This window comes from Rhinopithecus bieti, unplaced genomic scaffold (genome assembly GCF_001698545.2).
Source record: "Rhinopithecus bieti isolate Rb0 unplaced genomic scaffold, ASM169854v2 scaffold_18921, whole genome shotgun sequence".
NCBI classification, from domain to species: Eukaryota; Metazoa; Chordata; class Mammalia; order Primates; family Cercopithecidae; genus Rhinopithecus; species Rhinopithecus bieti.
The window spans coordinates 4,135,006-4,149,054 of record NW_016810178.1 but is presented as its reverse complement, the minus strand read 5'-3'; the positions used below and the strand labels follow the sequence as shown (position 1 = coordinate 4,149,054).

Sequence of the window (14,049 nt, the reverse complement as noted above, 5' to 3'; positions counted from 1 at the left end):
AAAAAAAAAAAAAAAAAAAAAAAGAAAGAAAGAAAGAAAAGAAAATATACGTGTTCAATTATTTGTGTGATACATTGCCCATCCATCTGTAATAGCTTGAATGATCCTAGAAAACAATCGACAAAGCTGGTAAACTGCAATTGTTTGCACACTTTCAACTTTATTCAGAAGACACATATGGCTTTATCGGTTCATTCTCCAATAATGCATAGTGCTCAACAAATTTGTATAACAGGTTTAGAATTAATTAACTACTGAGATGAATACTCTTTTGAGAGCCACAAATACACTTTACTTATCAATCTAGCTCCCAAAACTACTAGCAGAAGACCTAAAAATAGGTAGCTATTCAATAAATATTTAGTGAATGAATGAACTCATGGATTTAAACAACCATACTCAGGAATATTGCGAGGCACATCTGTTTTCAGTTCTTCTAAGAAAAGTAGGCTCAAAGGCCTATTATATCATCAAAAGTTATTAAATTCATTGTAGGAATTGTTCCAAGTTCATGACTGCACTCTGAATGATAATCTGGTAAAACTAGAATGATAATCTCATAGACAAATAAAATATCTCTTAACTCATTCATTTATTGGTGTACTCAACAAACATTTATGAGCACTCACTATATACCCCTTACCCCTACCGTCAATATTAAGCAATGGGAATATAACAATGTCAAAGACTGGCATAGTTCCTACTCTTATTAAATTTGCAGTCTAATAGAGGAGACAAATAAATAGCTGATTTCAAGAGTATACAGTCCATGCTAGAGAAATACATCGCCTAACCCAGTGGTCTTCAAACTTGGTGGGCATCGAAATCATTTGGAAAACTTTTTAAAAACACAATTTGCTGGACCCAACCCAAGAACTTCTGATTCAGTGCATCTGGGATGTGTCCCAAGAAGTTGTATTTGAAGTTCTCAGGTGATGCTGATGCCGCTGGTCCAAGGATAACACTTTGAGAACCACTGACTTAGACTAAAGGAGTGTTAGGCTGAGCTAAACTCTGCAATCTCATTATTTCAATTATAATTGAGGCCAGGGTAATTCATTGAAATACTAATTTGTATAGATATATTTATTGCTTTCTGGTTATCAAGGAGAGAGCTGATCTGTAGCCATTTTTTGCCACATATGTTTTTGGAAAGTGTAAGGCAGAAGCTTTTTAAACTAAGCGGCCTTTTGTAAACATCTACACTCCATTTAAAAGAGTTTATGAGGCAGTTGCAGTGACTCATGCCTGTAATTCCAGCACTTTGGGAGGCTGAGGTGGGACAATCGCTTGAGGCCAGGAGTTGGAGACCAGCAACATGGCAAGACCACATCTCTAAAAGAAAAAGAAAACCAAAGCAAGAATGCATATCCCATTCACAACAGACAAAAGAAAAAAACAAACCTAGGAATACCTCCAACCAATGAGTTGAAAGATCTCTGCAAGGAGAACAACAAAACACTCCTGAAAGAAATCAGAGATGACACAAACAACTGGAAAAATATGCCATGCTCATGGATTAGAAGAATCAATGTTGTTAAAATGGCCATATTGCCCCAAGCAATCTACAGATTCAGTGCTATTCCTATCAAACTACCAATGTCATTTTTCACAGAATAAGAAAAAACTATTCTAAAATTCAGATAGAACCAAAAAGGAGCCCAAATAGACAAAGCAATCTCAAGCAAACAGAACAAAGCCGAAGGCATCACATTTTCTGACTTCGAACTGTAACGTAAGACTACAGTAACCAAAACAGTACCATACTGGTACAAAAACAGACACATAAACTAACGGAACAGAATAGAGAAGCCAGAAGTAAAACTGCAAACCTACAGCCTTGTCCATCTTTGAAAAGGTCTACAAAAACAAGCAATGGGAAAATGATTCTCTGTTCAATAAATGCTGTTAGGATAACTGGTCAGCCATATGCAGAGGAATGAAATAAGACTTCTACTTTTCACCATATACAAAAATTAACTCAAGATGGATTAAATATTTAAATATTTAAATGTAAGACTTCAAACTATACATTCTTAGAAGAAAACTCCATTCTGGACATTGGTCTTGGCACAGAATTGATGGCTAAGACCTCAAAAGCAATTCCACCAAAACCAAAAATTGACACATGGGACCTAATTAAACAAAAGAACTTCTGCACAGCAAAAGAAACTGTCAACAAAGAAAACAGACACACTGCAGAATGAGAGAAAACATTTGCAAACTATGCATCTGACAAAGGTCAAATATCTGGACTTTATAAGGAACTTAAACAAATCAACAAACAAAAAACAACCCCATTAAAAAGTGGGTAGAGAACATGAACAGACACTTTTCAAAAGAAGACATACAAGTGGCCAACAGACATGAAAAAAGTGCTGTAAATCACTAATCATTAGAGAAATATAAATCAAAACCACCATGAGGTATAACCTCACACCAGTCAGAATGACTACTATTAAATAGTCAATAAATAATAGATGCTGGTGAGGCTGCAGAAAAAAGGGAATGCTTATACCTTATTGGTGAGAGTGTAAACTAGTTCAGCCATTGTGGAAAGCAGTTTGGATATTTCTCAAAGAATTTAAAACGGGACTACCATTTGACCCAACAATCTGATTATTGGGTATATATCCAAAGGAAAATAAACCATTCTACCAAAGAGACATATGCACTCATTCATTCATCAGAGTACTATTCACAATAGCAAATACTTGGAATCAAGCTAGGTACCCATCGATGGTGGACTGGATAAAAAAATGTGGTGCATATACACCATGGAATACTACACAGCCATAAAAATGAATGAGATCATGACCTTTGCAGCAATATAGATTCAGCTGGAGGTCATTATCCTAATCAAATTAGTATAGGAACAGAAAACCCAATACTAAATGTTCTCACTTATAAGTGGGAGCTAAGCTTTGGGTACACATGGACACAAAGATGGGCAACATTGACAGTGGAGACTCCACAATATGGGAAGGAAGGAGTGGGGCAAGTGCTGAAAAAGTAACTTTTGGATACTATGCTCAGTACCTGGGTGATGGGATCAGTCACACCCTAAACCTCAGCATCATGAAATATACCAATTGCGTGTATTGGTATTGAGATCCAGCAGAAAGAAGAAATTTCGGTTGTGCTAGAGAAATCTGGGGTCAGTGATCAGAAATCTGTGATCAGAAGAGAAGCTTGCCCCATTTCATGATCATATACTAGAGACATGACAAGATCATGTCCAAGAAACATGGCAAAAATGGGGCATCAAAGGAAAATGGTCCTGGGTCTGAGGGCTCCCAGCCTTGCCTGTGATTCCCTTACCCAAAACACGGAGCACAGTCACAACAGAGGAATCAGACTTACAGGAGCCACACAAGTTGTGGAAATGGACATTCAGAGATTCTAAGAGATAACAAAGGGACTAATTTATCCCCATCCCCAAGAATCTGGTATGACATAAGACTGAGTCCCTGACAATGCTGGAAGAGAAGAGCAACACAGCAGAAAGGGTTTCTTGCTAGGTGAACACAGGGAAGCTGTGGCAATGATTTAAATAGGTTGAATTGTAATGAATAAGTATTATTTCCGACATTTCTAAATTTGTGGGCTCAGATTTATACTTGTCTCTATTAGTTCATGAGGCAATTGTAAAATCAGTTTAAGAGAAATTATAAAACCAGTAAACCATCACTTGATATATATTTTTCATGAAGTTTTTTCTTGAGGGGGAAAGTCTAACAAAGAACTTCATACTTAACATGGGCTCAAGAAATATTTGTTAAATTGAAATGACCGTATTAGGATGTTTCCAAATTCTCCATGTATATCCATGCTAAATATACACTTTAGGACAAGTGACATGGTATATTTTAAGAGAGGCAGTGTAGTGCTTGGGTTGAGGGAATAGGTTTAGGAATCACCTGCTTAAAGTATATTATATGATAATTTTGTAACCTTAGACAATTAGCTAAATGTTTTGTGCCAAGTTTGCATTTGAAAAACGAGTGTAATAATAATGCCCACCTCTCAGTGTTGTCACCAAGATTAAATGAATTATATCTTTGAGGTTTTAAATGCAAGATTTCAAAATTAATGACAATGTATAGGCTGTAGCCAATTTGCGTGGGTGAGCTCATGAATAAGTTCCAAATAGATAAGAATGTGCCTTTTATTGTATATTCTCCTTGCAGACTTGGAATTCAGAACCTTTCTCAAAAAGCCTAGAATTTGTTGTTATTGTTGTTAAACTGTGATCTGTTTTAAGGTTTGATGAACTGAGATCCTGCAAAATATTCAGTGCATTAACAGTGACAGTTTTAACATTGGCATAGAAACACTCTCAAGATATTTAAACATTAGCTAACTTGATTGTCTTTGGACTTCAATGCTGTCTTTATATATTTTGTCCTTCATAACTCAGGTTATAAAATATCATTACCTGAGCTAAAAAATGTGCAGGGCAACCACCCATCTTCCAAGTGTGGTCTGTAGAACATGACATATTACATAGGAGAATAACACAGGGGTGGGTTTCTCCTTGGTTATTTCGTTATAGTAAACATCTGTACATTTCATTTTAGCTTGTATTATAGCTGGCTTTCTTGGTTACAGGCACACAGAGTATCCATTCCCCAAACAAGCTCTGTTTCTTGTAACTCACCATCTCCTTTTTAATTCCTTAATTCCACTGGCAATTTGGAGTGGTCTGCTTACTCATGTTGTGTCTGCAGTTCTGGAGTCTTAGCCCTTGAGTCATGTAATTTTGGAAATCTTTGCCTTCTGCCTTATGTATTAACAGCAATCAGGCAGCCTCTTAAGACCTTCCTGGAAACATCCCAAAATACCTCAACTTTTATTTTGGTTTTAGTTTGAAGAAATATCAGTCAAGTTATCCCTGAGCTCCTAATTTTGACTGGCCACCCAGCTGAAGACAGCCTTAGAGATGTCTAGTTTGGCAAATCAACATCCTTGGCAGCAATTTGTGGATTTACTAAATGTCACACAACCAATTTGTATTATTGAGGTACCAAAATCACAATTTAGCTTTTATTCCAAGGAAAACTTTTCTATGACTGATGGTTAGTACTAGAAATTCCTTCCTTTCTTATTTAGCTGATCAATGAAAGACTAGGTTCCAAAGTAGGAAAAAAACCATGGAATTAAAGATTCCCTAAGTAAAGAAACCTATTTAAAAAAAAATTAGTAGCAATTGAGGGATAAAAGGGTAGATGAAACTCTATAATCAGAGTTTATAGAATATGTGTTAATACACATATTCAATAAAACCTTTTTAACCTACTATATACAGGATACATTGCTAAGTCACAGAGAAGGTGTGAAAAACTAAGACCCATTTTCTTGTCCACAAGAAGCTTATGTTCTAGATTGAAAGGCAAGAAGATAAACAGGTGATTTCAATACAGAGTGCTAAGTGCTATATTAGGAGGAAGTACTTAGTATGACAGCACTAAGATAAAGCACCAGGAACAATATGGGGTTTGGGGTTAGAAGAATTTTCCTGGAGGTGTTCATACCTAAGCTATAATAAGAAAGGGGTAAATAATTTGGCCAGGAAAAGATAATGCATTTTGAGCATTCTAGGCAAAGGAAATAGCCGTGCAAAACCTCAATTATTGCAATCAAAGAGGGAAGGTCTTAGAAGTTCTCACTCACATATTATGTTAATTTTGGTAAATTGTAAAAGTAGCCACAGATTCTTCCCGTTTGTTGCATCCAGGTTCTTACAATGTGATGTCACAACTCCTCCCATAAAGAGGTGGGGTATATATTTCTACCTCTTGAGTCTGGGGTGGCCATGTGACTTGTTTTAGTCAAAAGGACATAAGCAAATGTGAAAAGCTGCTTGTGCTTTGGAGCCTGGCCTCTTGCTGAGCTAAAGGCCTGAGACCACCACATTTTATGAGCATGAACAAGCCTGCAGGGGGAAAGAGAGATCCCACAGAAAAACTGAGGCATCTGGGCTGACAATCTGCCAATTGCCAGGTAGGTAAGAGAAGCTGTCTGTGCGAGGCAAAATTAGCTTCACTACCCTGCAAAGATGTCCATATCCTAATCCTCAGGACCTGTGAATATGTTATTTTACATGGCAAAGGAGACTTTGAAGATGTGGCTAAGCATTTTAAGATTGGAGGATTATCCTGGATCATCTTGGTGAGTTTATTATAATCACAAGGGAGACAGGAGACTCAGAGTCAGAGAAGATGGGGTAATGGAAGCCAGGGTAGATATCATAGAGAGATTTGAAAATGGTATATGGCTGGCTTTCAAGATGGAGGGAGGAGTCATGAGATAAAGAATGTAGGTGGCCTCTAGAATCTAAAGAAGACAAGGAAACAGATTCCTCTCTAAAGCCACGAGAAGGAACACAGGCCTGTGGATATCTTAATTTTAGTCCAGCTAGACTTCTGATCTTTATTTAGAACCCTCAGGAAATACAAACTATAACAAACAGTTGTTTTAAGTTACTACATTTTGGGGTGATTTCTTACACAGGAACTGCTAAAAAATACACTGATCTATAAGTTCAAAATAAAAAGCAAAAGAGTATTTATATAAAGCTACTTAGAGATAGTCATTTTCTAACTCTCCTGTGGACTTTTATGTGGGTTCTTTACATCTTCTGAGATTCCAAATGAAGATTTCACCCATTCTTTCATCCAATACAACCTGGTTGTCTATTGTCTGAATAGTAATGAACTAGACCCTGCAGTAGAAATTGGAACTTGTTTCTGCTTTCAAAGAGCAATTCTGTTCCTAGAAGTCTCATCTTGAATATGTTGCTTAAGTCTCTAAACTTCAGTATCTGCATCTTCAAAAATGGGATAGTAATAGTACTTAGCTTAGAGAATTGCTTTGAGACTCAGATGCGAAAATGCTTATAAAGCACTCAGCTTTACATGACATTCAGTAAGTATTCAATAAATGCCAGCAGAATTGAAAAGAGATGAGGGAAAACTAGATGGCAAATAAAAAGTCAGAAAGATAGTAATATGAGAAGTAACTTATTTATTGTTTATGATGCTCTGGAAAACTTATGCTTATGTTTAGTAATAGTGACAACAACTCTGCAAGGTAGATTTTGTTATTTTTACTTTACAAATGCCAAAATTGAGATTTCAAAGGTTAAGTATCTTATTGGGTTGGTGCAAAAATAATTGCAGTTTTGCCATTACTTTTGATGGCGAAAACTGCAATTACTTTTGCACCAACATAATACTTGACACCACACAAGCAGCCAGTAGCACCAGGCATCTAACCCTGCACTGTCTAATCCTAATGTCCTTCATCTTCCTGTATCAGGTGGCCTACAGGTGACTGTGGCTAAATCAGCTGCAGCCAGGGTGGTCTTTTTAAAAGACATATCTGATTCTGTCAGCCATGCTTTTAGAGCTCCCCATTGCCTGTAGAATCAATTTCAAAATCCTAACATTGTCTCTAAGGCTTTTCACCATCTAAATTTCCTTCTCCATATTGCTTCCCTGTTCTCTGGCTATACTGACTTCTACCAGCATGGCGAACATGACATGCTCTCCCCTACTTCAGGATTCTTCACACTGACTGATCTCTCTCCTGGAATGCGTACTTTCTTACATCTTGGACCAGCTAACTCTGGCACGTCCTTCCCACCTCTGTTTCCATATAAGTTTCTTCTCTGATACTTAGATTCCTTGGCTATGTCTTTTCTTCAATCTTTTTTCTTTTTCTTTCTTATTCTTTACCTTTGAAGTTCCTTGTCTTATCGCCAGTCTTTCCCTGTAGTAGAAACCACCTGTGGCTGTTTGATCCAATAGTTTATCTTTTCTGGACACTGTCTACTGTACAAAGGAATGATCTCTCAGAATCTCCATTTCTAAACTTCATTACCATTCCCCCCCTTCCTGTTCTCATCCTGTCCATTCATGCAGAGTTGAGCATCTAATTTAGGTGACCATTTTCTTCATTCTACCAAGACTTTGGAGTTTTGAAAAAGAGATGTAGAGTCTAAAGGGGGCAGAAGCTGAATTGTGTTAACAGCTCTCTAAAGCTAAGTCCCATCAGCTCCTACCTCTCAGTCTACAATTAGCCCTGGTTCCTATTCTTCCCAAGCTTGGTTGTTCACCTCATCTTTGGATTTCTAGTTGTTTTCAGTATCCTTCCAATACAGTCCTCTTTATCCTTAAACTAGCCAGATATGGTTTCTCTTACTGCCAGGCTGTGAACTCTATGAATGTAATTTGAGAATTCCTTCTCATTTTCCACCTGTTATAAACCTGTTCAACACCCTGATATTTTTGGAAGCATAATGGAAAAGACACTCATTAGTCTCTATATTTATCTTTTAAAAATTTTGATGTTTGGTAGACTCTTTCAAAAAAGCTTCCATATTGATAATTATTTCATTAAAACAAGTCAACGTAAGCCTAGAGCCTCCATGTCTGTGACCATTGCTTCTCTTGCACTCTACTCAGCTTAGACAAACTCATCTCTTTGGAATGCTATGAGAGGACATTCTGTCCTTTGTTAAGGGACTCGACCAACCGCAATTATATTATTATGCCTACGTCTGTTGAAAAATTCCAGAGAAGGTTAGAAAGAAGCATATGGGATTTTGGCTTGAATCAGATTAAATCAGTTTGGAATGAAAAAGCAAAGATAGTTTGAGCAGTGAACTAAATGTTACAACTATGAAAAGTATCGATTTTACTACAAACTTTTTTTCTTCTTTGAATGTCCTATATATCGTGCATTCAGTGGTGTTCTTGTTAGTGTGAATGAAGCTATTGGTACTGTAAACATAACTTCTGTTACGTGATGTCTAGCTCATTTGAGTTATACTAGTATACTACATCAATTTCTTATCTATTGTCTTGCATTTTTATTGGTACATCATAGTTGTGCATATTTTGGGGTGCTTGTGATATTTTGAGACATATATACAATGTATAATAATCAAGTCAGGGTAATTGGAATATCCATCACCTCAAATATTTATCTTTTATTTGTGTTGAGAATATTAAAATCTTCTAGCTATTTTGAAATATATAAAATATACTTATATATTATATGTAAATAAGGTATATATATCATATAAAAGATATATATTGAAATATGTAGTATATCTTATGTATGTCTTATATATGATATATATTGAAATATATAGTAATTACAATTATAGTTAATGATAATTTATTATTATCGTTCATTATTGTATTATCAAATATTAGAATCTATTTCTTCTCTCTAACTGTATTTTTATGCCCATTAACCAACTTTTCTTCATCCTCCTATTTTTTAACTATCCTTATTATGCATGTTTCTCACTCAGTTTGGGTTCTATGGTCATCAACTCTATGATACCCTCACCAGAATTATTAATTTTCTGCTACTCTTTTCTTTTTCCACATTACTGCAATAAATCCTCAAGACTGAATTCAAGAACTCTCTTCCCTGTTTGAACATATAGGCTACTGAACAGTGCAGAAGTAAGACTGTATAACTACCAACTAAAACTACTGTTTTCAAGTCCAGTGGTGCCCTCAGTATTGCTTGGTAATTTTTTTCACTAAATGTGGGTTAACAGCCTCAACCTTTTCTCTTTTAGTAGATTACTTTGCCTCAGTTTTCATAGACAAAATAGAGACCATCAGATATTCACAATTTCTCTTCCCTACATTATAAAACTTCCCATGGTAGTATCCATCGTTCTTTTCTGTATAAGGGAAAATGAGTCAATATTTATCAGCTGCATGCTTTTTGTATCTCCAGCCTAACCCGAACTCTTGAACTACACTCATATTTCTTATTACCTATTAAACATCTCTACTGGGTATCCAATACACTTTTCAAACTTCACTGATTGAAGTTGTCCCATCATCTTCCCCATGCCAGGTAATGGCAACTCGCATCCTTGCAGCTCTTTAGGCTACACACTTCGGAGTTATCCTTGCCAGCCAAGTCATTATCATATCTTGTTTGGACTATTTCAATAACCTCCTAATTTATCCTCTTTCTCCCACAACATTGTGCACCTGCAATCTATTCTCAACATAGTATTTGGAGTTATTCTGCTAAAAATGTAAATCAGATTATATTTTCTGCCCCAAACTATCTATTGTGTTCTCATTTCATGCCAAGCAAAAGCCGAAGTATTTGCAATGGCCTTTAAAGCTTCATACCATTGGGTTCATCATTGCCTCTTTGACCTCGTGGCCCACTATTCTCCTCAATCGTTCATCTCCTTGTTGTCTCTTGACTATGGTGGCCTTGTTTGGCCTTGGGCCTTTGCATTTGTTGTTCCCTTTGCCTGGAACGGTCTTCTCCATGATATTTGCCTGGCTTTCCCTTTACTTACTTTGGATTGTTGCTTGAATGTTTTCTTCTCATTGAGGCATTCTTTTTTATTTTTATTTTTATTATTTTTTAGATGAAGTCTCACTCTTGTCCCCCAGGCTGGAGTGCAATGGCATGATCTCAGTTCACTGCAACCTCCGCCTCCCGGGTTCAAGCAATTCTCCTGCCTCAGCCTCCCAAGCAGCTGGGATTATAGGCGCCTGCCACCACACCCAGCTAATTTTTGTATTTTTAGTAGAGACGGGGTTTCACCATATTAGGCAGGCTGGTCTCAAACTCCTGACCTCAGGTGATCCACCCACCTCGGTCACCCAAAGTGTTGGGATTACAGGTGTGAGCCACCACGCCTGTCCTCATTGAGGCATTCTAATCACTTTATTTAAAATTGCTTGATACTCTACACTGTTCTCTATCTCACTTTTATGTCTTAATCTTCTCCATAGTGCATACTACCATCTAACATTCTGTATATTCATTTTGTTTGCCTCCTCTGACTAGAATGCAAGATCCATAAAAATGGGATTTAAAAAAATGTACCACTATACTTTCCAGTGGCTATGACATTGCTGGAATATAGTAGAACTTCAGTAACGAATTTTGAAATGAATGAATCTTTTTTTCCTTGCTAAAGAACTTTGTTTATACACTGAATCCAACTTTACTGCCCTCTTTAGGAACTGATTCACCAGTTATTCTCAGAATTTCCTGTGTTTTTCCTCTCTTTCATCTTAATATAGTCTTTAGGCTATAACTGTAATTAACAATCACTAATCTCTTTAAAAATATCTTCCCTGTGGTTTCCAGTTTAGGCTAATTTTCTATGAAAATTACAGTAAAGAAACACAAGATGGAATGAATGCCTAGGAAATATAGGAGACTGGAAGACAAAATTAGATTTTGAAAAATATCTGGAAATTGGAAAGAAGATGGGAGCAAGATGAAGGAGGAGACAGAGTAGAGGCAGCTATAGCTCAGAATATATGGAAGGGAGCTTTGAGGGGTGTGTGTGTGTGTGTGTGTGTGTGTGTGGTTGGTTGGGGCCACTGTCAGCTCATCTTCCTGGTGGTGCCTAGAGCATATTTGGACCCCCCACTGACAGGGAGAAAGAGCAGTAATGAGAAGTAAAGTTAAAAGGAGGGGAGTTATTTTTTTGATATATGTGTATGTATTGCATCAGTCTGTTCACCCATTTCCTCTCCCCATTGTTACACACAGAGTTGTTCACTGGTGAGTTAGAATGCTGAGATTACAAGGACTTCTTTATACATCCAGTGTTATAGCCATGTGTTGCTAAAAAAATCCTAGTGCAAAAGTCAATATATTTGCTGACACTGTACTAACTACTTAAAATCATGCCACATTTCATTCTTCATATTTAGGTCTTGACTTTTATGTACAGTTGTTTTTGTTAGATTTTATAATTAGATTTCTGCTAGAGAGAAAAAACACACTTTTACTCGCATTAACTCTTTCAATTTCACAACAAATCTAAGAAAAATGCAACAACTGGAAAATTAAAACAACTGGAAACATTAAAAGTATCCATCAATATATACAAATATTGATCAAGTAAATTATAGTGTAATCTTACTATATATCATGCAACTTTTAAAAGAAAGGGAAGTAGATGTGTGTGTCCTGAGGTGGAAAAATATTGAAGACACGTTTTCTATTGAAAAAAGCAAAGCGCATGACGGGATCTATGGACTAGGCACATGGACTGGGAATTAGAAGGGAGTGCTTAGAGCACAGTCACCTGAAATATCAGAAATATCTGAATACCTGAAATATCTGAAAGTTTGCAGTTTCTGCAGATTGATGCAGAATGCAAATGCCAGGAGGGAGAGACCTTGACCACCAGAGTGCAGGATGATGCTCATTCTCAAACAATTTGGTTTTTTGGATATCATAAGAAAAATGTCCAGGGAAAACAGAGACACTGGGGAAAGATAGTTGCAGTAAAGAAGAGCAAAAGAAAACAAGAAAAAGAAAGAAGAAAAGCCAATTGTGCAGAAAATCCAGGAATCTGCCCCCAACACAGCAAATATTTTCTGAGATCTCTAAGCAAAGAGATTCTTTTGGAAGACAAACACTCAGGACAAAGGCTGTGTATCAATTTGAGTATGACCTACCACATGACAAAGAAGGAATTGAGTAGACTGGCTGGACAGATATGAAGGTTGTATGGTTCAAACGAAATCTAATAGGCCATTTTGGATCTGCCTCACTGGATTCACGGTAGACAGTGTCCTGTGTGAAGAGTGAAGATGAATTTTCTAGCGACTTTATAGACATAAAAGAAGACTTCTTTTAGTTTATTTCCTCTGGAAACCCTTGTGTTTCCGACTCCTAACTCAGAATACACTCTTGAAGATGTTGATATAAACAAAGTTTGGATCTTTGATGGACTTGTAGATGAAAGCATTCGGAAGAAGGTGACATTTTGAAAGGCCCAGGAATACTCTTTCAAGACAGCCCACTTGTCTGTCATTCCAGGGATACATGATCAGACACCAACGTGGAAATAACTATCATTTAGGGATGGTGGCCATCAATCAGGTATTTGATATTCTATCCACTTATTTTGAGACTTCTAACTGGCCTGAAGCATTGAAGAAGGGAATTTTTTCCAGAAAAGTTATATTCTTCAGAGCACAGTGGGAGGATGGGCCTAAGATTGCAGCTGCAGAACAAAGCACTGGAGGCCCTGACCAAAGAACAGGGCAGAGGGTGGCAGTGACGCACACTTGCCTTTACTTGACATCTTGGACCTTCACAATAAGCTACTAATGACAGGGACCGCATTTTGTACTCTTTTGTACTCTCCCATACTTCCTGGCTCCCAGGACATACCCATATTTATATTAAGTAAAAACATTTACATAACAAGGAATTAGCCCCAAACCACATGGCTTTGGATGTGTTTTAATTCATCTTTTGTACATATATCATTATCTGTGAAACACCTACTCTTTAGAGATTGTTCAAATAATAAATATTGTTGTATAAAAATTAAATAATTATCATTATAGAAGAAAAAAAGCAAAGCACAGCACAGTGCATAAAGATGATTCATTTACTCTGTGTGCTTTTTAAAAGAAGTATATCAATAGATACATCTATTTTGGTTATGTGCAAATATTCTTTTTCTTAAGTTGAATTACACAAATTGGGATTGACAATTACCTTTGGGATAGGTGAGAAGCAGGGAGGCTTTTGCTATTTATTTGTCAATTTTCTAAAATGTCTGTAACCTTGGGTAGGTGGGAATTATGTCGTGTTTGTATTTACCTTTCAGGATATGTGTATTTATAATATAAAGATGTATTACTTATAAAATTTACATTAAAACATACTTATATAAATATAAAAATATTAAAAAGCAGTGGTTGAAGGTAGAGGTGGGGTTTGGGACGATTGTTTTCATTATAAGACAGCATACTTTTGATTTTATTTATTTATTTATTTTTTGAGATCTTGAGCTTGTATTACTTTTACTTTGTGGAAAATAACAAGAAATATAGAAAAAAGGATAAAGGCAGCAGAGGAAAAGCATTTGAGAGCCTAGCCCCAGGCACCAGACTGCTTAGGTTTAAATCTTAGGTCTGGGCCAGGCGCGGTGGCTCAAGCCTGTAATCCCAGCACTTTGGGAGGCCGAGACGGGCGGATCACGAGGTCAGGAGATCGAGACCATCCTGG

General features: G+C 36.7%; 1 pseudogene; it reads left to right on the top strand.

Moving 5' to 3' along the window:
* Positions 1–3,274: 3,274 nt before the first annotated feature.
* The window catches only part of LOC108541822 (uncharacterized), a 28,740-nt pseudogene continuing 17,965 nt past the window's right edge, over positions 3,275–14,049 (top strand).